The sequence below is a fragment of the Gopherus flavomarginatus genome, chromosome 7 (genome assembly GCF_025201925.1).
Source record: "Gopherus flavomarginatus isolate rGopFla2 chromosome 7, rGopFla2.mat.asm, whole genome shotgun sequence".
NCBI lineage: Eukaryota > Metazoa > Chordata > Testudines > Testudinidae > Gopherus > Gopherus flavomarginatus.
Window position 1 is genome coordinate 45,827,735 of NC_066623.1, and position 24,647 is coordinate 45,852,381.

General features: G+C 48.7%; 1 protein-coding gene across 3 annotated transcripts in view; it reads right to left on the bottom strand.

Annotated features, from left to right (window-relative positions):
• Window positions 1-23,792, bottom strand: part of LOC127055902 (zinc finger protein 707-like) — a 673,013-nt gene extending 649,221 nt beyond the window's left edge. The window contains exons 1-3 of one of the 3 annotated variants that reach the window (XR_007775637.1): window positions 23,699-23,792; window positions 18,573-18,699; window positions 15,690-15,709 (exon numbers count right to left, since the gene is read on the bottom strand). The gene's annotated coding sequence lies outside the window, so the exon portion shown is untranslated. Of the gene's footprint in view, window positions 1-15,689; window positions 15,710-18,572; window positions 18,700-22,884; window positions 23,006-23,698 lie in introns of those variants that run through there. The other 2 variants (XR_007775636.1, XM_050963444.1) reach the window with 2 other exon arrangements.
• Window positions 23,793-24,647: the final 855 nt, after the last annotated feature.

The window sequence follows — 24,647 nt, forward strand, 5'->3', positions numbered from 1 at the left end:
AAACTGAATCTCTATACAAAGGACTGAATGACCCATCCCAGCTGTGGATGGACTCCAGAGACTTGATTTGAACCTGCAGTTTATTCCATCACTGCTAGAAGCCTGAACCAAGAATTTTGCTATTACTGTATGTGAAGGGTTCAAATCCATGTGCATTTTGCATAACAACCTGGTCTATGGATTGTGCCAGCTCTTTTCCAGACCCAAATTCCAGACTATGGTCAAGAGACCAGAGGCCTAGCAAATAGTGACCAGCTAAGAGAAAGCTGGGTAAACAGAAAGTCTTGCTTGCTAAGATAGGCCTGGTCAGCAAATTGCCAGGTGTTGGAGCTAAGAACTAAATAATTGTGTCTTATTCAAAGTTGCAGATTGAACAAAGAATCCCCGTTTTTATTGTGTTTGTTTCTTCTGTAGGGAGATGTTCTTTCCACAGATCCAGGCTTGAGTTTATGAAGAGTTGGCACATCTTAGTATAAGATATGGCTTCCTTCCACCTCCCTTCCCAAGGACCAGTGCCTTGCCTTCAGACACACAGAAAACAATCTTTATTGCCATATACTTTCACTGTTTCTTTGCTTTAACGCCTAGGAATGTACCTGTTGGACAATCAAAGGAGTTGCTCCATTCTTATGGACCCCAAATTAGAATTCAACATATATATTTTATACTAATAACATTTTATCAAAGTATTTATGAAATGTTAACTTGCTAACTTGAGACCATGGGTGGAGGCATTATGTGACCTGTTAACCATTGGCTAATGTGCTTATTTTGTCTTGCTACAAAACCTATCCCGGGGTGTGGAACTGCCTACCCCATCACTTTCCCCCACCTGTGGAAAATGTATATATTCTATTGTATTCAATTAATTTGCAGTGTCTCTGACCCTAATAAGCAAGGGGACACTCCGCCAGTGCTATGTGTAATAGACTCCTATGCTTGCCCTCTACACAGTATGGATTTATGTCGTTCAGAGAACAAAGAAAGAGCTGGAGGCCAGGTGAGCAGGTTGCCTGGGAAACAGAACAAAGGACAAAAGAGGGACAAAGGACCTGGCTGAGTTGGGCTGTTGGAAGCAAGGAGTCTGCTGGTTTGGGGACTTGACAGGAAAGCCCAGGGTCTGAGTTCTGGGTCTGCCCAAGATGGACGTTGCTGAATCTTCCTGCCTCCTGTGCTAACACAGAACTTTCCCAGGCTGGATTCCAGACCACTAATAAACCTTTGGTTTTACAACTCTGGCTGAGAGTCACTGGTGATTGCGGAAGTTGGGGGTGCATGACTCCCCTTTGGGGTGAGGGGTGTAAGGCTTTCCCAGGTGTCCTGCTAAGGTGACTCACTACAGGAAGCTCCTTGTGTGGAACAGGGGTGCTGAAAAGTCCAAGGTCAGTCCTAGGAGGACTGAGGGCAAGGATTCTTCCCCTAGTGATAGCATCCCCTGCGGGGTGTCACACTGATGACGACTCTGCCTGGGTTTGGCTCAGAGCTGTTCCAGAGCACGGAGCATGTGTCCACCCCCCATGATGTGACCTGCAGGCTCCACTCTGGCAAAGCTCCCTGTCCCTGGGCTTTAGCATCACTAGCCCCTGCTTAGTGACTAGGGGTCAGTTTAGGGCAGCGGTCCCCAATATGTGGGGCATGACTCCTACGGGGGCACAGAGGAACGTTCATGGGGGCACCTCAGGGCCCGAACCAGCCCCCATGGAGGGCAGGGAGGGAGCACCACTCAGTCCCACTCTGTCCCAGCTCTTTCCCAACCCCACCCTCAACCTGAGCCCCTGCCCTTACCTGTTTCTGCACCCCTCTCCCCAGCAAGCAACGGCCCCACTCCCAGCCCTGGTTCTCGACCGTGGCTTCCGAGGGGCCGCAGACACAGATAAGAAGGCACAATGTGAAAAGTTTGGGGACCACTGGTTTAGGGTGACATCCTGAATTGCTTCTATACAGTCGAATAAAAGGCATTCTTCACTCACCTACCCCTCAGTGAGGATGGACTAGGTATGTTCTGCTGCCCTTCACTCATACAGGAAGGAGAATAACATTTCATTCCACTCAATCCGAAAGTGATTTGTAACCCAACACCACCAAAACTGTTCATTTTGGGAAAGTGGCCCCACCATTCTGCATATCTAGGCACAGTAGATGTGTCTATGCAAACACGGTCTGTTCCTGAAGTCTTTCCCCAGCTCATCTCTAGACGTGAGGGGGGAGCTCATTCAGACCCTGCTTCTGCTTAGTATTTAAAAATTCCTTAGTGTCCCTATCACTGCCAGCCTTAGATTTCTCATCCTATTCCTGCCCTAGCAGCTCAGATGAGGTGGCGGAGTGGTTAAGGTGATGGACTGCTAATCCATTGTGCTCTGCACGTGTATGGGCTTGAATCCCATCCTCATTGGATGTATTTAATCTTCACCCCTCCTTTGTAGACAACCATCTCTCCCTTGTACAATGACAGATCAAACAATGTTGCTTCTTGAAAACAAAAACCTTCCCTGAAATTCCAATACTCCCTTGCTTTAAATAAAATGTCTAAATCCCACATTTCTAAAAAAAATTTTCTAGTCCTGTATTGCTTAGTTTTTATCTCAAAAGGAAAAACCTCATAATCTCCCCCAAACACCGTGGGACCTTCCCAAATAATTAAAATACCCCCATCCTGAGCAAGGCCACAGCAGTGAACCAGAGCTAGTGTCTAGGCCAAGCTGTTCTGAAGGAGGCAACTCAAACATTTTCTCCCTGCTTCACTTGGCAAAGTCTGACTGGGAAAAGAAAATTCCCCAAACTGAAAATTTGCTGCTGAAAAACCAATACTAGTCTGTTTGGGGTCTTTGATTTGAATGTATTATTATTCTTCTCTTCTGATTTTTGAATTATTTCAGTTCAGTGTTTGTCCGCCAGATGTGTTTACAGGTGTTGAGTTGTGGGTGAGAGAGGCCAACTCATGATGTCTCTACCCTTCTTTCATAGTTTCTTCCAACTTCCTAGGAAGTACCTTTGCTACGATGTGAGTCAAGCAGTGTCCACTGTCTCTGTGCTATTTCGGAGAAGTCTGCATTGTACACGGTTCCTGGGATAGTCCTTGGGAGTGTGGATCCCTTTAATGGGCCAGCAGTGAGTCTGACTTCTCCATTGTCACAACTGACAGGCTGGTGCTGGGCATTTCCCAACCTCATAACATATTTCAGTAACTCACACAGAACAAAACTTCATAACTTCCCAACCAATGCTACACACACAGTCCAACACGATATTAAGGTTCAACAAACCAAGACTTTTGAAATGATACCTCACCAGGCAGACTTTGTACAAACCGTATCATCATTATATGAGAGCGGTGAATATGGGGCTTCCAGGTGCTGCTCTGAGCACAGCGTGCCGCACCCGGGCTGACATTGAAGTGGAGACGTACCCTTAGAGTCCATCTCTCCTGGGATAAAGATGGCAGCATGGCTGGCCTGGGTCATCTGACTTGGACTCATGGAGTTAAAGGTGTGGGGCTAAAAACTGTGGTGCAGATATTTGTGTTCACACTGAAGCCTGGGTTTGGAAACCCTCACTCCTCGTGGGGTCTCAGAGGTTGGGCTCACGTCCATATGTCTGCACTATAATTTTATAGTCTTGCAGTCCAAGCCCCATAACCCTCAGTCAGCTGGCTTGGCTTTGAAACAGGTGCCTTGGGTGTGTTAATCGCAGCGTAGACATGACATTAGGCTACGTCTTTAGTGCAATGAAACTCCCACGGCTGGCCCGTGTCGGATTAATCAGGATCATGCAGCTTGGGCTCCAGTAAAGTTACAGTGTTCGTGTCTTGCCTCAGGCTCAGTACGGGAGGGAGTTTAGCAAGTGGAAACGGTAAAACCGCACGGGAATATTACCCTGGACTCATGGCATTTCTCCATTGGTCTGTCTGCTTTGGGGCAGGGACAATGACACGTCCTGCTGCATTCGTTATTTCAAAGGGTGGTTTAGGATTTTCATTCTCAAACACAGTGCACAAAGCAGGACTCAAACCTCGGCATAAACTAAACGAGCTGCCCACTGATTCTGACAGTCACAAAAAGCATTTAGTATGAGAGCTCAGACCTGCCCCTGTCCCAGAGGGAGGATGTCACCTGGACTACTGATCTATCAGCTCCTAACTCCCAAACTTTCAGTAACTCTATCCTCAGTGCGAGTGTAATTTAAACCATAAAAACAGTCACACTGGGCTAGACCAAAGGTCCATCTAGCTCTGAATCTTATCCTCTGACAGTAGCCAATAGCAGGTGTCCTAAAAAGCCACTCTACAAGGCACTACTGGGAGCTGAACCCAGAATCTCCTGTTTACAAAACAGGTTCTTTAACCAGCTAAGCCATGTTGCCTGCTGTTGTGTATTTGATTGCCATAGTTTTTGTTCCTATGGCAACTGAGTTAGATTATTAGGGGATAGCACAGCCAGTTTTGGCCCGTTAGGCGAGCTCTGTGTCTGTAAATAAATGGTAGTTTTGTTAGCTGTCTGCTCTCAAGTGATTTCTTCCTAAACTGGCTGCCCCCAAGGATATAACAAGTGGCGACGAGGATGGGATTCTGGTGCTGCTCCAGCAACAGAAGGAAGTAGAAGTCAAGGTAAAGAACAAAGAAACAAAAAAACTGCTTGTTTGCACTGACTGTGAACGTGAAACTAAAAATCATGGCTACTCTGAACGGGCCACTGGAACCTTTTGATGAGAATATAGAGCAGTGGCCTGCGTATACTGAGTGTTTTGAGCTTTTTGTTATTGCAAATGACATTACAGAAGTGAAGAAGGTGCCCATATTCTTAAGTGTTGTAGGAGCTAAAACCTATTCCCTGCTACGCAGCTTACTACGCCCTGTTAAGCCTGAGACTAAATCTTACAGTGTTATGGTGGAAATCCTGGGGTCCCATTTTTCCCCAAAACCACTGGTCGTTGCTGAAAGATATCGTTTCCGCAAAAGAGACCAAAAAGACAATGAAAGAGTTGTACAATTTGTAGCAATTTTAAAAAAGCTAGCAGAACACTGTGAATTTAAAGAGATGTTAAATGATGCCCTTTGTGACAGGTTAGTGTGTGGCCTCTACAGAGAAGCTATACGGAAGTGCCTACTGACAGAGGCTCAGCTTGCATTACAGAAGGCTGTTGATATTGCTGTATCCATGGAACTGGCTACAAGGGAGGCGCAATACATCAGTGCATCCCCTAGGCTGCAAAAATTGTCACAAGAACCTACCCACAAAACTGTGCAGAGTCAGGAATGTTACCGCTGTGGTAAGCCGGGTCACCAGGCATCAGAATGCAGGTGTAAGGACCTGGTGTGTCGACACTGTGGCAAAAAGGAACACATTGAGTGTGCCTGTAAACAAAAGAAAAAGAGGCCTGTGATCTGGCCGACAAAAAGAGGAACCCTGCACACCCTAGAGCAGACCCAGGATGATGAAGGTGGCACCTCATCGCAAGCGGAAGTGCCACTGCATGTTTTGTCTTTGGCGGTGGGCTCACATGAATACGGGGTAACCCCGTTATTGGATGGCAAACCTATACGCATGGAACTGGACACTGGTGCAGCCATCTCGCTGGTCTCCGAAACTGTGTATAAAGACAAGCGACAGCATCTTCCGCTTAAGGCAACAAAAACTGTTCTGAAGACATATACCGGAGAAGCTGTGCCCATGTTGGGCACTATTGATGTTAAGGTGGAGCTCAATGGACAGGCTGCTAAATTGCCACTGTTTGTGGTGAGAGGTAACTACCCAGCCTTAATGGGTAGGTCTTGGCTTGGGCAGATTCAGCTGACCTGGGCAGAAGTGCATCGGATGACTAAAGAAGAAACCAGTCTAACCCCTATACTAAGGAAACATGCTGCTGTTTTTGGAAATGATTTGGGATGTATGAAGGGAATCACTGTGACATTGAACATTAAACCTGATAGTCCACAAAATATCTGAAAGCCCAAACTGTGCCATATGCCATCAGGCCAAAAGTCAAAGCAGACCTGGAGTGCCTGGTCACCAATGGAGTCCTAATACCAGTTACCCATAGCTCATGGGACACTCCTATCGTTCCAATAGTGAAGAAAGATGGCTCTCTCTGGATTTGTGGTGATTTTAAAGGCACTGTCAATGGAGTGTTGTGTGCAGAGCAATACTCGCTTCCTCTCATCGATGACCTCTTCGCAGGCCTGGCTGGGGCACAAAAGTTCGGTAAGATTGATCTGAGGCAAGCATATTTACAGATGCACGTTGATTAAAAGTCCTAAGATATGTTGACTATTGTGACTCATAAGGGGCTTTATCGATACTGTCGCCTACCCTTCGGAATAACGTCTGCTCCCGCCCTGTTCCAGAGAGCTATGGACCAGATCTTGTGAGGCTTGTCAGGAGTTCAGTGCTATCTGGATGATATCCTGGTCACTGGAAGGAATGAAAAGGATCACTTAAAGAATTTAGAGGCTACCCTACAAAGACTGGAAGAGTATGGCCTACAAGTTAGCAAAGACAAGTGTGAATTCTTCAAGCCCTCTGTTGAACATTTGGGACACATCATTGATTCTGCAGGTCTTCATAAGGCCCCTGCAAAAGTTAAAGCTATTGTGGAGGCTCCACCACCTCAAAATGTAAGCCAGCTGCGCTCGTTTCTAGGACTACTGAACTATTATGGAAAGTTCATCTCACAGTTAGCCACACTGCTAAAACCACTTCATGAGCTCCTGGGGCAGAACAAGGCCTGGAAGTGGACTGAAGCCTGTGATGTTGCATTTAACAGAGCTAAGGATGCATTGCTAAATTCTGAAGTTCTAATGCACTTTGAGCCATCCTTACCCCTACAATTGGCCTGCGATGCCTCCCCTTATGGAGTGGGAGCAGTCGTGTCACACATTATGCCTTCTGGAGAAGAGAGACCTATTGCTTTTGCTTCATGCACTCTAAGCAAAGCAGAAACTAACTACGCCCAAATCGAATGTGAGGCATTCGGAATTGTTTCTGGAATTCGGAAGTTTCATCAGTACCTGTTTGGGAGAAAGTTTACTGTTCTCACAGACCATCGACCTCTGATGTCAATTTTTGGACCCTACACAGGCATTCCTCCATTAGCTGCTAGTCGTATGCAACGTTGGGCATTGTTACTTTCAGCACACACATATGAAATCAAATATCAGAAATCCACTCTGCACGGCAATGCAGATGGCCTCTCAAGGTTGCCTTTGCCCATCAAACATCAAGATAGTGCCCAAAAGGAAATGGTCTACTTTGAACAGGTAGAGAATACACCCATCACTGCTACTCAGATAAAGAAGGCAACTCGCGTTGGCCCAGTATTGTCCCAAGTTATGGACCTGGTGATGCATGGAAAATCTCGACAAACCTCTCTGGTCTCACCCAACCTTGTTACCTACATGTCCAGGAGGACGGTGTTATCGGTCCAATCCGATTGTTTGTTGTGGGGGAGATGTGTCATTATTCCATCACCACTGAGATCACAGATGTTAGAACAGCTACATTCCAGTCACTGTGGAATAGTGCAGATGAAGGAAATTGCACAAAGCTATTTTTGGTGGCCTGGATTGGACAGTGCTATTGAAGAGAAAGCAAAAGCTGGTATGTCATGTCAGGGTATGAGGAATGCACCCCAGTGGACACCCCTACACCCATGAGACTGGCCTGAAAACCCGTGGCAACGTATTCACATTGACTTCGCTGGCCCCCTTGAAGGAAGCATGTTCTTGGTGGCAGTAGATGCCCATTCTAAATGGCCAGAAGTCTCTATAATGCAGTCCACTACTGCAGAGAGTACTGGCCAAAAACTATAGGGACTCTTTAGTCGTTTTGGTCTCCCAGAACAACTTGTGAGCGACAACGAACTGCAGTTCATCTGTCAGGAGTTTCAAAATTTTATGAAGGCAAATGGGATACACCACCTCACGTTAGCATCATATCATCCATCCACCAACGGATTAGCTGAAAGATTTGTGCAGACAATGAAACACGCTTTGAAATAAGCAAGGGGACAACACTCCACTCAAAAGCGTCTGGATACCTTCTTACTTTCCTACAGAAACACACCTCATGCTACCACCCAGGCATCCCCGGCCTTTCTAATGATGGGACGACAGCTGCGCACTTGCTTTGATCTGCTGAAACCTTCTGAACCTCAACAAATAGTGCAACATCAGCAGCAACATCAAGTCATCAGACGTGCACCCAGAGCAAAAGACCGAAGCTTTAGCCCGGGACAGCCAGTTTTGGCTGGGAATTATACTTCTGGAGCTAAATGGGTCCCTGCCATGATCATCACTCAAACAGGACCTGTTTCCTACACAGTCCGGACTGCAGAGAATCTTACCTGGCGGCGACATGTAGATCGGCTGTTGCCAGGTCATGCAAGTCCTCAGACACATCTGCAGTTGAGTGGTTTGACTTCACCTCTTTGGGTGAGACACTGAATCATGAATCACCTGATCTTGACTGTTCTCCTCCATTACTGCCGGCGGCTGAGATATCCCTTTGCCCAGCACGAGCTGATACCACCTCCTCACCTGTTCGTGCTGCAGACCCTGAGTCCATGGTACTTTCGGGTGCAACAACACCAGAAGTTTGCCGTAATCCACCTAGAGACAGAAGGCCTCCTCATCGGCTGGATCTTTAACTAGGGTGAACCCACAGTTATGGTACAAAATAATCCCCGGGGTTTAGCCGGGAATGGAGGCAGTCTACCCTCCTTCTCTAGTCTAGTGTGTGTTTTATTTAGGGGAGGTGTTCTTATTGGGGGGGGGGAGGAAAATGCTGTTTATTTGGTTGTCATGGTTTTTGTTCCTATGGCAACTGAGTTAGAATATTAGGGGATAGCCCAGCCAGCTTCGGCCAGTTAGGCGAGCTCTGTGTCTGTAAATAAATGGTAGTTTTGTTAACTGTCTGCTGTCTGACCTCAAGTGATTTCTTCCTAAACCGGCTGCCCCCAAGGATATAACACCAACCCAGCGTGGCTTCTCCTCCCCTTCCCCAGCTTGGCGCTTTTCCCCCTCCCTCCCCCCACTGCAGCTCCTACAGGGGCCCGGGGGTTCTCCTCCCCCCTGCCCCTCCACAGCGTGGCTCCAGTCCAGTCCGGGGCTTCTCCTCCCCGACTCCAGCTCGGCTTCTCTCCCCTCCCCCGCCCACACGGCTTCTGCCGCTTTCTGGAGCTTCCCCTCCCCCTAACCTCCCTTTGCCACCAGCCCCAGCCTAGCTGGGCTCCCTGGGGCACCGGATGCTCCTGTGGCTGGAGCTGAGCCTGGCGGGTGGGGAGCAGCGATTCATGCGGAGGCCATGGCAGAGCCATCACCCCGAGAAATGTGGGGCAGCCCCAGGGAGAGGGGCGGGCTGTGCTGCTGCTGGCCCCACATCCCCCGCCCACCCCGACCCCTGAGGCTGTTTGTGGGGAGACTTACTCAGCCCCTGCAGGAGGAGGGAGGGGGGAGCAGTTGAGTGGATCCTGCCCAGCAAACAGCTGATCGCAGCTGCGCGCAGGCTGCCCCCAGGGAAAAGCACAGCGGAGGAGGCACCACAAGCTGCCGACAGCGGGTCATTCCTGGGGGGGCTGAACACCCGCCTGCAGCCACAGCAGCCTCCTCCCCTTCCCCCGGAGCCTCCACGGGAGGGGGAGGAGCAGCCTCCCTAGCCGGAGTTCAGGGCATTGGGGTGCCGGGGCTCACCCACGCGCACGCCTATGCCCTGGACACTCACACACACACTCTCCTCCTGGACTTTCCTGGCTGCACAGAGACCGTCCAACCCCCCGCCTGTCCCCCCACCCTTCCCCTGCCTGCAGCTCCGGCTTCTCCCCTCCCCTCCTGCTCCCCGCCAGCCATACCAAGGGGAACCCCCGGGCCCCAGTATCTGTTCCCACCTGGATCCCAGCGGGGCTGGGGGCAGATTCTGGCTGCAGCTGAGAACAGCGGCTCCTCTCCGGCTTGGGCAGCTCCAGTGCTGCTGGTAGCACGTGGAGAACTAGGGAGCAGCTGCTCAGCCCGGGCTCCGCATCACAATGTGCCAGAGCCCCGCCTCCAGGAGCTGCCACACCCCTGTGCTGTACCAGAGCCCCGCCTCCAGGAGCTGCCCCGCCCCCGAGCTGAGCGAGAGCCCCACCCCTAGTAGCTGCCCCACCCCTGAGCTAAGCCAGAGCCCCGCCCCCAGGAGCTGCCGTGCCCCCGGGCTGTGCCAGAGCGCCGCCCCCAGGAGCTGCTCCTCCCCGGTCTGTGCCGGAGCCCCGCCCCCAGGAGATGCCCCGCCCCTGGCCTGTGCCAGAGCCCCTCCCCCAGGAGCTGCCCCGACCCTGGCCTGTGCCAGAGCCCCTCCCCCAGGAGCTGCCCCGCCCCTTGCCTGTGCCAGAGCCCCGCCCCCAGGAGCTGCCCCGCCCCAGCAGCTGCCCTTCCCCCGGGCTCTGGGCTTTGTTTTCCTGCCTCCTTCTTCCCAGCACCCCCTGCTCCCAGCTGCTCCCTCTCTGTGTCTGCAAACACTGCCCCTGGGCGAGTCGCTGGGGCTGACTCTGCTGGCTGAAGGAGCCTCCATCTCTGCTCACCTCGGGGGGAGGGGCGGGAGGAAGAGAGGAGATGGTCTCAGGGTGTGCAAGCAAAATTAGGGGGCAGGGAAAGGAGGACTGTTTGGAAAGGTGGGTTTATTGCGGGGGGTGGGTGAGCCAGAGGGAGTCAGAAGAAGTTGGGCAGCAGAGGCTCACGGATATTGAGGGGAACACCCTGGGTGTCCCAGTGTTGCCCAGGGATTGTACAGCACCTAGCGCAATGTTGGGTTCTGATCTCAGTTATGGTCTGTGCAGCACCTGGGAGTCCTGATGTCTATTTCCTGATCACAGGCACTGGGAATGGACAGAGGGAAAACCTCAGCACCTGAAGGATTAATGCAGCCCTGTGTGCAATCCCTGCTCGGTGGCGCTGCTGCTCTCATGAGGGGTTGGCTTAGTAGATCAATAACACAACCCCAGTCCCATGTGGTCTAGTGATCTGGATTCCTGGCTTTCACCCAGGTGGCCTGGGGTTCAATTGCCAGTGTGGGAATAATGCAGAGCTTTTGCTTGGAAGGGTAAGGGGGAGGGATCCTAGAAGCATGGCATTTGGACAGTGTGGGGAGGGGATCCCAGAAGTTGAGGTGGGGAGCAGAGGTCCGAGGGGAGATCAGGGATGGATCCCAACATTGCGGAAAGTGGGCAGCATGTAGACCCCAGGCCTGGAATGGGGACGGGGAAGAGTTACTCTGTCCTTCTAAACTCAGCACCGGCAGACGAGGCAGGCTTGGAAGAATTACTTACTTGTTAGAAAATGTCAATTTCTGTGTAAACACACAACCCAATGACAAAATATTTCCATTGATAATCATCAAAATTGACAGATGGGCAAAGTAAGAAACATGTTGCTTGAGAATTTATTCTCTTCTAATCCTATAGGGGTCCCTTCTGCCTTAGATGCCACCATGTGGGTGTTTCATTTCCCTCCCCATTTTCACACAGAGACACAATTTCCTTTGCATGGATCCATGAACAGTAAAATCTTCCTGTGTCACTTGTCTGAGCCAGGACACTCAATTCCACTGAAACCTTCTCTCCTGCAATGGCAATGGTCAAACAGAGGGGACGTGGCCACCTTCAACCCTGGCAGTGAGATATTCCCTCTCCTCTTTCTTCAGGTTGCTGCTGTTATTCCATGAATCATCAATGATGGAATAAAAAGCTGAGTTTACTCCAGGATGAGGAAAGAAAGGAGCCACCAACTCCTTGAAAAATCTCAGTGCCCAGAGAAAACCTGCTGCTGTTATTGGAATCCCTGATGTGTTGGTAGCTTGTTTATTTACACTGAGGATTGAGTCCTACTTTGTGCACCGTGTTTGAGAAAGAAAATCCTAACCCACCCTTTGAAATAACGACTGCAGCAGGACATGTTTATGTCCCTCTCCCAAAGCAGACAGACCGATGGAGAAATGCCATGAGTCCAGGGTAATACTTCACTGCGGCTTTACCATTTCCACTCGCTAAACTCCCTCCCAACCTTCTCGGCTCCTAGAGCAGGGTACAGAGCCTGAGCCGAGATACGTACAATGCAACTTCACAGACCAAGCCGCATGACCCTGATTAATCTGACATGGGCCAGCCATGGTGTTTCATTCCACTGTAGATGTATCCTAATGTTATGTCTACACTGTGATTAAAACACGAAGGGCACCTGTCTCAAAGCCTGGCCAGCTGAGTCGGGGTTATGGGGCTTGGGCTGCAAGACTATAAAATTACAGTGCAGACAGATGGGCTTGAGCCCAACCTCTGAGACCCCAGGAGGGTGAGGGTTTCTGAACCCAGGCTTTAGCGTGAACACAAATATCTGCACCACAGCTTTTAGCCCCTCAGCTTTAGCTCCATGAGCCCAAGTCAGATGACCCAGGCCAGCCATGCTTCCATCTTTATCCCAGGAGAAATGGACTGTACGGGTACGTCTCCAGTGCAATGTCAGCCCAGGTGTGGCACGCTGTGCTCAAAGCAGCACCTTGAAGCCCCATATTCACCACTCTCGTATAATGATGATACGGGTTGTACAAAGTCTGCCTGGTGAGGTATCATTTAAGAAGTCTTGGTCTGTTGAACACTAATATTGTATTGGACTGTGTGTGTAGCACTGGTTGGCAAGTTATGAAGTTCGCTCTGTGTGTGTTACTGAGATATGTTATGAGGTTGGGAAATGCCCACCACCAGCCTTTCTGGTGTGACAATGGAGGAACCAAACTCGCTGCTGGCCCATTAAAGGGATCCACACTCCCAAGGACTATCCCAGGAATCGTGTACAATGCAGACTTCTCCGAGATAACACAGCAACACTGGGCACTGCTTGACTCACATCCTAGCAAAGGAGCTTTCTAGAAAGTTGGAAAGAACTATGAAAGAGCGGTAGAGACATCATGATTTGGCCTCTCTCCCCACAACTCAACAGCTGGAAACACACCTGGATGATAAAACTGATTCAGAAATCAGAAGAGAATAATAATAATACATTCAAACCAAAGTCTCCAAACAGACTAGTATTGGTTTTTTCAGCAGAAAATTTTCAGTTTGGGGGATTTTCTTTTCCCAGTCAGATTTTGCCAAGGGAAGCAGAGAGAAAATGTTTGAGTTGCCTCCTTCAGAACACCTTGGCCTAGACACTAGCTCTGGTTCACTGTTGAGGCCTTGCTCAGGATGAGGGTATTTTAAGAATTTGGGCAAGTCCCAGGGTGTTTGGGGGAAGATTATGAGGATGTTACCTTCTGAGAGAAAAGCTAAGAAATACAGGACTAGAGAAAAACATTTTAGAAATGTGGGATTTAGACATTTTCTTTAAAGCAATAGGGGGTCTGAATTTCTCAGAAGCTTTTTGTTTGTAGGAAGCAACATTGCTAGAGCTGTTATTGTACCAAAGGGGGAGATGGTTGTCTAAAAAGGAGGGGTGAAGACTAAATGCCTCCAATGAGGATGGAATTCAAACCTGCGCGTGCAGAGCACAATGGATTAGTAGTCCATCACCTTAACCACTAGGTCACCTCACCTGAGCTGTCAGGAAATGGACAGGAAGAGATATTTAAGGCCGGCAGAGATAGGGATATGATGGAGTTTTTAAATACTAAGCGTAAGCAGGGGCTGAATGAGCTCCCCACTCACATCTAGTGAGGAACTGGGGGAAAGACTTCAGGAGCAGACCGTGTTTGCATAGACACACCTATTCTGCCTAGGTATGCAGCATGATGGGGCCGCTTGCCCAAAATGACCAGTTTGGAATGGTGGTGGGTTACCAATCACTTTAGGATTGAGTGAAATGAAATGTTATTCTCCTTCCTGTATGAGTGAAGGGCAGCAGAACATACCTATTGCATCCTGATGGAGGGGTAGACACCTTAGGGCCTGAGCCAGCCCCTATGGAGGGCAGGGAGGGAGCACTACTCAGCAGCACTCTGTCCCAGCTCTTCTCCAACCCCACCCTCAGCCTGAGACTCTGGCTCCCAGCCCGGCGTCGACCCCTTTACCACTGTCCACACCCCTCTCCCCAGCAAGCTAGAGCCCCACTCCCAGCCCCAGTTCTCGACCGTGGCTTCCGAGGGGCCACAGTCATGGATAAGAGGGCACAGTGTGAAATGTTTGGGGACCACTGGTTTAAGGTGACATCCTCAATCACTTCTCTGCCACCACGGGCAGCCCAGAGTCCTTAAATCTCAGCCGCTGCCGGGATTCAAAAGGGATCAGAGATCCCTGCGGCTGCAGGCAGCCCAGAGCCCTTTTAATCCCGGCCACAACTCCAGCGGATGGAGTGGGGTTGGGATTTCAAGGGCTCAGGCTCCTCTCAGCAGCAGCTCTGGGCCCTTTAAATCGCTGCCCCAACCGCACATAGCTCCAGGTTCCCCCAGCAACCGAGCCCCGGGCCCTTTAATTTGACTCTGACGGCTCCCAGCCACCTCTTCAGCTGGGAGCCCCTGGTTGATTTAAAATCAAGTATCACCTCCCCACCCTCAACCGTCCTTTTTGACCCACAGCTGTTTTGGAGGGGCGATGCTGGGGAAGGAGGGCTTGTTTCTGCAGGGCTGGGCGGGGTGTTTCCACCGGGCCGGGAAGTCCTGACGTGGGGTGGTTCCGCAGGGCCGGGGCGTTTCCGCCCTTAGCTGTTTTCTTTAGAGTAATGTGGCCCTCGCCGCTTTACGAGTTGTGCAGGCAGGTTGACGGCATTCGCTGGGCCTCTCGCTTGTGTGGATTCTCTGATGCCTAATAAGGTGTGAGCTGCAATAGAAGGTTTTCCCACGCTCACGGCATTCGTAGGGCCTGTCCCCTCTGTGGATTCTCTGATGGGTAATAAGGTTTGAGCAGCGACTGAAGCATTTCCCACACTCCCGGCATTCATAGGGCCTCTCCTCTGTGTGGATCCTCTGATGTTGAGAAAGGCGTGATCTGTAAATGAAGCTTTTCCCACACTCAGCGCATGTATTTTTATGCTTTTCCCTGCAGATTTCCTGCTGTATTCTGGTTTCCTTAAGGCCCTTCTGAGTTCTCTGACAGGAAATAAATTTATCCATTTTCTCCCCTGGCTGGTTTCCCTGCTCTTTTTCTGGTCTGTGCTGAACCTCACAGGATCGTCCCTGCTCGTGACTGCTGGACACATTCCTTTTCATTCTTTGTGATAATGCTCTGTGTTTATCCACTTGCTCAACATTTCCCTGCTGAGAATTCTGCTCCTCTTTCTCACACGTCATTGCATCACCTGCTGTGATAGAGACAGAAACCTCAAACAGGGATGGAAAGGGGAAGGCCAAACCAAAACAAGTGCTGGAGAGAGGTCAAATAAAAATCAGGGACTCAGCTCCTCCCAACAGAAGAGAGGAGGGGATCAATTCAGCCTTCACATCCCATCCAACTTCACAGGGGGAAAGGAGAAAGCTACTGCCCGGTGTCTGCTAGGATCTATAGGAAGCCTTGAGCTATATTTACCCTGCAGATGCGACCCCTGCTATGGACAATAATGAACTGAGAGACTTCCCAAGAGCTTTGTAGGGCATCCCAGATGTTTCCTTCAGGCACTTGCAGATTCTGAGTTGGTTTAATGTTTCCTCATCTGTGCGGGGAGATCTCAGGATCTCTCTTTCCTCTGAACCCCGGAGCTCTGGGACCCATGGCTCTTCCCCTTGTTCCAGCTGGAAGATCACATCACGTTGGAAAACCAGAAACCCTGCTCAGATGAAAGAAAACAAAGGAGTTCAGCTGATTTAATAAAACCTGATCATAGAAAACATTCTATTAATTTATCTTCAGTGCTTAGTGTGACCTGGTGTGCCTGGGGCAGTCCTCACTGAAAATGCCAAGGTCAGAGCAGGCTGAAAAAGGGAGAGCAGATGCTCCCCAAACTGGTGGTTAACACTGAAGTTAAACTCACTGACCAGTCACAAACTGTGCTTCTGATCCCACACACTGGTTAACGAGACTCTGAAAAAAGAAATCACACGGCCCCCTTTATTGCATGACAGTTCTCTGACTCCTAATCAGCAACTAGGTCCCGTACAGTGAGAGGTTATTTAAAAACTCTGCTTACTGTGATACAGCATGGCCAGAGGGCAGCAGGAGAGTGATCCTAATTGGATCCAGGAAGTGGGTAGGTGGAAGGTCAGCCACATTACCCAGTCACTATAGGTTTGGATATCATCCAAAATATCATGCTGCCAGCCAATCCTTTAGCAGTTAAACTAAACGTTTAGAAGAAAGAACGAATGAAAGAATGAAGTTAAATTCCATCCTTCCAGACAATTCTTTAGCATCTAAATTAAAGGTTTAAAAGAAAGAAAGAAAGACAGAAAGAAGTTAAATGGAAAAGCAGTCAGATACATTCCAAAATGGATAGATCAGGTTCTTAGCAGTATTGGTGAGTTGCTGGCTTGAAAGTCTGTCTGGAACGCATCCACAGCTTGGATGGGTCATTCAGTCCTTTGTTCCAGGGTTCAGTTTGTAGAGAAGTTGCTCCAGAGGTAGGAAGGGGGATTGAAGACAAGATGGAGATGACGCAGCTGCGCTTTATATTCCTTTTGCCATGTGGCTTGTACTTCCTGTGTCCCAAACACAAGCTTCACAACACATGGCATGGAAAAGCTTTGGAGGTTTCATTACACAGGCATACCCCAGCATGTCCTGCTGACTCAATAGGTGTATCCCCTTGGTCCATGGGCTCATTGTACAGCTGATGACCCTCAATGGGCCATCAAACAGGCTAAGCAGTGTTGATGCCAATATGTCTGGGGGTGTCACCCAGAAAAACTGCACAAGTCTGGAAATACAGATATGCCCTACATATCTGTAACTCACAATACAAAGGTGATAGAAACATAGAAACAAAATTATCATACTTGGCAAATCATAACATTTTCACTGACACTTTACATGGCATACCTAGCATGATTCATTGCAATTTTATCAGATTATATTATTTTATTATTAATACCAAAGTGTCTCACAATTTCATGCAGTCTCACACTTGCTAAACTAGTGAATTCCCAGGACCAGTTCCCCAGGTCCTTGGAGATGCCAAACATTGTGCTTATGAGGGATTGAAATACCCACATATCTGCTGGGAACACACACACAGACACGGTGTCAGTCTATCCCCCTGTGTTCACTCTTCTAGAAAATTATGATCAATTTTGTACCCAGTATGGCTTGTGAGGTATCATTAGAAAACGCATAACCTACTGAATATTATCCTCCTGTTATAATGTGTAGTAACACTGTATGTAAAATTGTGAGATTTTACAGTATGATATTACTGAAAAAGTTATAGTTCTGGGGAACACCCCCAGACCAGTTCCTCAGAGACAGCAAGGCAAACAGGTGGTCAAATAGCCATTCTCTTGCATGGGGAAGGTGTGAAGACATTAAGGGCTGGTCTACACTACGGGGGGGAATCGATCTTATATACGCAACTTCAGCTACGTGAATAATGTAGCTGAAGTCGAATATCTAAGATTGGATTACTCATCCATCCTCACCGCGTGAGATTGATGTCCGCGGCTCCCCCTGTTGAATCAGCAACTCCGTTGGGGTTGGTGGAGTTCTGGAATCGATATAAGCGTGCTCGGGGATCGATATATGGCGTCTAGATGAGACGCGATATATCGATCCCTGAGCAATCTATTTTAACCTACCAATACGGTGGGTAGTCTAGATGAAGCCTTACATTCCATCACAGGGACCTATTGAGGCTGTTGTGGAAAATTACCACAGGATTAATATTTGAATCAGCTCAGCCTGAGGCTCTTTTCTTGGTTAAAAGCACGCAGGGGGCGACAGCTATTGGAATACTGTCCCAGAGCTAAAAATCAAACAAGCCTTTTATAGCTTAAAACCACAAACAATGACACATATGTTGCACATTAATTTCCTTATTTGGAATATATTGCAAAAGATGATAAAGGTCAAAAGCAAGCTGAACAATCCGTTTTCCATATTTGGCCTTTCCTGTTATTTTTATTACACCTGGTGATATGGAAGCAAGACTCTCCATGTCTCAAGAAATGTCACTACCAACCTAGGCCATTTTCACATGCTGGGGTACAATCTAGATCAGTGAGGAGTTGTGTCATCTGTAATCCTGGCTGAGATTCAGTGTTCTGCTGCTGGAGATCCCCTGTCTGGATACTCCCAGCCAGTGTTCAAGGACGCATTGAGTGTTTCTACGATAAGTAACCCTGGACCGGCAGCTCTGACTTCAGCCGCCTGCTTGTTACACCCCAAGCACATTCTGGTTTGGGTAGAGAAGGCTCAGGGTTTGAGAGAAGGCTGGGGGTAGGAAGCTTCTGTTCATTATGCTGGATCTAACCCCTTAGTTTTACTTGAGTAAAGAGGAGATATTTGACATTGTGTGATACTGCTCCTGTGCTCTGTTCCCAAAGTGTTCTGCAGCAGAGGAGGGTCTCCGATAGTATGTGTGTTACTGGCCTAGTGGGGTGATGCTGAAACAGGACAGGGTACAGATGACATTGTGGGGGTGGCATGAACTTTCACTCTTCATTTCCCCTTCCAAGAACAGAACGGACAGTATTCCTTACCCAGCAAGACCACCGTCTCATAGTTCTCCTGCATGACATCCCTGTAGAGGGCTCTCTGAGTGGGGTCCAGCAGAGTCCCTTCTTTCCTGGAGAAATACACAGCCACCTCCTCGAAGGTCACCAGCCCCTGAAAGAGCAAGAGTCCAACACTCAGTACCCGCTGACCCACTCACAACCCCATTATTCACGGAACAGCAGCACCAGGGAAATGGAAGCTCTGGAAGGCACATGTTAACAGAGTCCCACACCACCTTGCTTACAGCAGCCAGGAGGCATCAGAGGGTAGAAAGAGAGAACCTTTGTGTCTCCCATCTGACAGACAGAAGCAGGGTCTTCACATTTATCACATAGCTACTAGCCAGAGCTTAATATAGGAGATGGGGCTGTCTATGGACCCTGATAGTGGCTCCCTGGCAGGAATCCCAGCACTCTCCAAATAAAATATTTGGAAGAAAGGGGAAGTCAATAGTAAAGAATAGAAGTTAGAAGGTCAGAATTGTAGTGCCCATTAACAAAGGTTTAGATAAAATAGAGCCTATCAAACTAACGGGATATCCTTATTAAATGAGATCAAAAGTTTGGTTGCAGCTAATAGTATTGATGTAATATACCTAAACTTCTGTAAGACACATGACTTGATCAGCACAATATTTTTGCTAAAAAAACTACAATGATACAAAATAAACACGGCATACATTAAATAGATTAAAAACTCTGATAGTAAATGGGGAACCATGGTTGAGTGGATTTCTTTCTAGCAGGTTCCTGCAGGGATTGGTTCTTGGCCCTGTGCTATTTAACATTCTTATCCATGACTTAGAATAGAGTACAAAATCATCACTGATAAAGTTTACAGTTGCCACAAAGATTGGGGTTGGTGGTAATTAATGAAATGACAGTAGATTCAGGCTCCATCACTGGAAGTCTGGGAAGTTGTCCCAGCCCTGGCAGGAGGGTTATTTCCTGTTCCACAAAGAGGGCAAGTTCCATTCCCAACTCCTGTGCCTTGAAATTAGGACCTATCTGACACTACACCCCCATCTTCATCATAGTGGTATGATTATAATATGATTAGGACATAATTATGATCTATTTTGTACAAGATGCCTCGTGTGGTATCACTGGACAACATCCGATTTGCTGAATATGATTATCCTATTTGTGTGCACATGTTTTGTTCATATCTAAAGTTATGGATATTGACTCTGTATCTGTATTTCAAATGTGCTTACTCTGGGTAATACCCACAACGAGCCTTTCAGGTACAACAATGAAGAAGCCAGACAGTGCTGATGGCTCAACAAAGACAATGGACTGTGGAAGAGCTTATCCCTCCTGTGAATGTTTCAGCCAGCCTATGAGTCATGGCTACTATGACTCAGTAGGGCCTGTGACCAGACCACATGACACTAAACTCCATTTCAGAACCTGTATTTTTCCACAAACTGGACTAGGAACTGCGTTTGGAACAAAAGGTTCCCACCATATGGAAAAGCTACATAAGGTGGGGTGTGACATCATCTCTTGGCCTCATTCCCCACACAAGAGAACTCCTGCAAACACCTGAGAAACAAAAACGGATGTGGGGGAAGTGCTGCTCCCAGTATCAAGAGATTTCTAGCTTGTGTATGGAAACTTGGGGGACTGCTTGTACCATCAGTCAGGGTGAGAAATTGCTAATTCAAATTCTATCCATCTAGTATCTTAGGCTTAGTCTGAGTTTTGGTTATTTGCTAAATAAACTGCTTTGATCTGTTTGTTATCACTTATAATCGCTTAATCTACCTTTCTGCAGTTAATAAACTTGTTTGATGTTTTATCTTAACCAGCGTATTTTTGAGTGAAGTGTCTGGGGAAAATCTCAGCTTGTTGTGCACATCTGTCCCATATCGAGGGGAAGGGGAACTATATTAATGAGCTTACATTATAGAGATCTCTGTGCACTGTAAGATGGTATCATTCTGGATTTATACTACAGCAAGTGTGCAAGGTTGGGGAGTGGGAAATTGGCTCTTGTCTTCTATCTGTCCTTGAGTGGCTTAGGTAAAGCACTCAGGTAGCTTAGTTGGCTGCATGGCACCACCTGCTGTCGTGTTGGGTGATAAAAGGCCCTGGAGAGGCTGGCGAAATCTCCAGCAAAGCAGTGTGAGAAGGGCCAGCCCAGCGTGAGGGTTAGAGGACACAGCAGTTCCCAGAAGCTCCACAAACTGCCCCCTGGGGGTGACAACCCATCACGCCCTACACTACAGAAGTCTCAACAGGTTTGTCACATGCTGTCCCCTCCCTTTCTCCACCCGAGATATTTCCTGCTTCCCACCACTTCTAGCAATTCCCACCCTCCTATGCATTTACTGCTCCTCAACCTCCAAGCAGAGCCCACCACGATGATAATCTTTTACCTGAGCCAGCTCCATTGCAGTCATTTCTTTCCCTCTGGGAGGACGAGATGATCTGAAGCGAAACTTGGATGTTATTCTCTGGCCTGCCGAGGTGAAAAGGGAAAGGTGTGAGAATTCAGACTAGGCTCTTGTCCATTCCACAAGCCGATTTCCCCCCAGCTTTTCCCCTGCTAATGCACATTCTAGGTTCTGGCACACTGTGAAGCACAGAGTGACCTTATTCCAGTACAGGCCTAGCGCCCTCCCACCAGGGTATAACCCTCTGACACATGGGGAAACCCTCCCAGTAACAGTCTCTCTCTTACACGTATGAAGTTTGCGGAAAACACCAAGTTGGGAGGGGTTGTAAGTGCTTTGGAGGATTGGATTAAAATTCAAAATGATCTGGACAAACTGGAGAAATGATCTGAAGTAAATAGGATGAAATTCAGTAGAGACAAGTGCAAAGTACTCCACTTTGGAAGGAACAATCGGAGGCCAGAGAAGAGCAGAAACAAAGGAGTCACTTTGGGGGATTCTCCCTGTCATTGTCCCCAAGGCAGCAGTCTCAGGTTTACAAAGCTGTTTCATGTTCCAGCCTTTATACAGTCTCTCCTGGGAGTTCCCCTTTCATGGACTGGGCCTAGTTTTAGTTTTTGGTAGAGAACAGTCTTGGTTTATTGTTCATCTAACCCGTATGTGTGGATTGAAGTGTGTTGGAAACTCTGTTTGGGATAACCAGCTGGTGCATGTCATTTTCCACTGATGAAATGACAGACTTCATATGAGCTTGGGTCGTTCAGTAGCGTGCTGGACAGTGCAAGATGCACATTTCTGGAGGAAAGTTGGGCACTTGAGAATTTGCTGGTTTTCACCTGAGGTGTAATTCAAGAGTGGCTGTCTAGCAGCACTCAATACTGTGTAGCTGGGAGTGAGTTAAGTGCTGGAGACTGTGTGTTAATTGGCCAAGAGGGGCTGTTCTCGCGGGAGAACAGTGGAAAAGGCACCCCAGGTTGGAGAACTGAGGGGACACAGCTATTTAACAGTCCAGATTGTACTCTGGGTAACGTCACAGACACTCATTATGACAGAGTCTCTTACAACACAGAGAAAGTAAATCCATGTCCCAGAAATCGAAGACTCCAGACAGAGGGCAAGTGTCCCTGGCACTGCTTCTTGCTGACAGAGAGGTTCAGAGACAGTGCGAGAGTCCTGGGGAAGCTGGGAACAGGAAGCTTGGGCTGGCGGGGTTCGGTGGAGAAAGGGAACAGGAAGGGCAAGTATATTACTGAATGCAGGATCTCAGCAGTGCTAGATGACACCATAGCACATAGTGCAGCCCACTGGAAAACACAATCCCAACTATACATACAAAATGATGGGGTCTAAATTAGTTGTTTCCACTCAAGAGATGGATCTTGGAGTCACTGTGGATAGTTCTCTGAAAACATCCACTCAATGTGCAGCAGCAGTGAAAAAAGTGAACAATGTAGGAAATAATTAAGAAAGGGATAGATATGACAGAATATCTCATAGATCATATTTGTAAAAATAGCAAATAAATCCATGATACACCCACATCTTGAATACTGCATGCACATGTCACCCCATCTCAAAAATAGATATATTGGAATTGGAAAAGGTTCAGAAAAGGGCAACAAAAATGATTAGGAGTATGGGACAGTTATGCCAGACCTAACCCCCAGTTTCACTTGAGCAAACAGGAGATATTTGACACTGTGCAATACCGCTCCTGTGCTCTGTTCCCAAAGTGTTCTGCAGCAGAGGAGGGTCTCTGGTAGTATGTGTGTCACTGGCCTATTGGGGTGATGCTGAAACAGGACAGGGTACAGATGGCATTGTGGGGGTGGCGTGAACCTTCACTCTTCATTTCCCCTTCCAAGAACAGAAGGGACAGGAAACCTTATCCAGCGAGGTCACAGTCTCATAGTTCTCCTGCATGACATCCCAGTAGAGGGCTCTCTGAGTGGGGTCCAGCAGAGCCCACTCTTCCCTGGTGAAATACATAGCCACCTCCTCGAAGGTCACCGGCCCCTGAAAGAGCAAGAGTCCAACACTAAGGACTTGCTGCCCCACTCACAGCCCCACTATTTGTGGCAGAGAGGAGTGAATCAAATGGAAGCTCTGGGTTGATCGTAGTCAGGAGAGTCCCACCTCGACCTGGCTCAGAGTATCCAGCAAATGCCAGGGTGAGGGGATGAAGAGAGAGCCCCTTGTCTCTCCCAGCAGATCCATCACCCCCCTACTAGCCACTGACTGATACAGGAGATGGAGCCCCTAGCAGGGTCCAGGGAGAGCTCGCTGGTAGGACGCTCAACACCCTCCTCATTGTGAGGAGCGGGATATGAAGGGAGAGGCAGCTCCAATAAGCCTGACTCATGGGTGTCCCCTTCATATCTCACAGCAGCTGCTGGTTAGTGAGGTCAGGCTCCAGCAGTAGGAGTCTGGTCAGTTTGACTAGCTCCATGTAGGTGGGTTATTTTCTCTCTTCACAAATTAGGGCATTTCCACCTCCAACCCTCCTGGGTCTGTTCCTAGAATCTAGGCCACTTAGTAAATAACTCTCAGCAGGTCTGCCACACCCTGGCCACCTCCTTTCCCCACGCTGTGAATTTCCTGCCCCGCTCCAACCTCCAAACCAGACTCTGCAAACCTTCCCACCTCTGGTGTATTTGCTCTCCCTTTCCTCCAGCAGGAACCCACCAGCAACCCCCCAATAATCTCTACCTGGACTGACTCCACTGCAGCCATTTCTCTTCCCTGTCCCACGCCAGGCTGGGATGAGCTGGAGCAAAATATGGACGTCATTCTTCAGCCTGTCTGGGGGAGAAGGGCAGTTGTGGGCGTTTCAGAACCGGTTTTAGATAATTTCACATCACAATTCCCCCAGGCCCTTTCCCTGCAGACAGACACCCTAGATTCTGTCATGCTGGGAAATGTTCAATCTGTTTATTACAATTTAGACCTGGCCCCTCCTGCCAGGCTAAGTCCACAGACACATTTTTAACCTCCCTTCTCTCTCCTCTCACCCCTTCTCTGAACACAAGGCTAGAAAAGAGCAGAACCAAAGCAGTCACTGTGGGGGATTCCCTCAGACACTGACCCCACGGCAGCCACACCCCAGCAGGGAGAATATGGAGTCAGGAACTGGCTTTTGCTCTGTCTGATCCTTGTTTTGTTCCCTGGAAAGTGGTTCTGCCCCAGGATGCAGCAATACATGTGTCTGGGTGGACTAAAGAGCTGGAAATCTCTCCCCCACATTCATTTCTCCCACTGCCCCTTTCAGTCTCTCCTTCCCCTGTCCTCTCTCCCTGCCCCTCTGGCTGGGACAGTCCCATTCCTGGGGGCTTTGCTCTCCCATGGCTGGATTTCCTCCTGGGAACTGCTAATGGGAGGAGAAATGAGGTGGGGTTGTTTGTGCAGAGTCACTTTCTTGCCAGACCCTAGGACATTCCCGGAGGTCTTTCAGTTACCTGGAGACGCTGGCTCAGAATTTAGTAGTAACAGGGCCCAGGGCTGCCCTAGGGGGCTAGGACCAGCTGCAGAAAGTCATCCCCTGGGCCGGGCAGAGAAGAAGCTTTAATTAAGGTCACTTCCCAGCACAGAGCCCCACTGGGAGAGCAGCAGCTGCCAAGCCTGGTCTCCCAGATCACAATGGAGGCTGCAGTCTCTGACA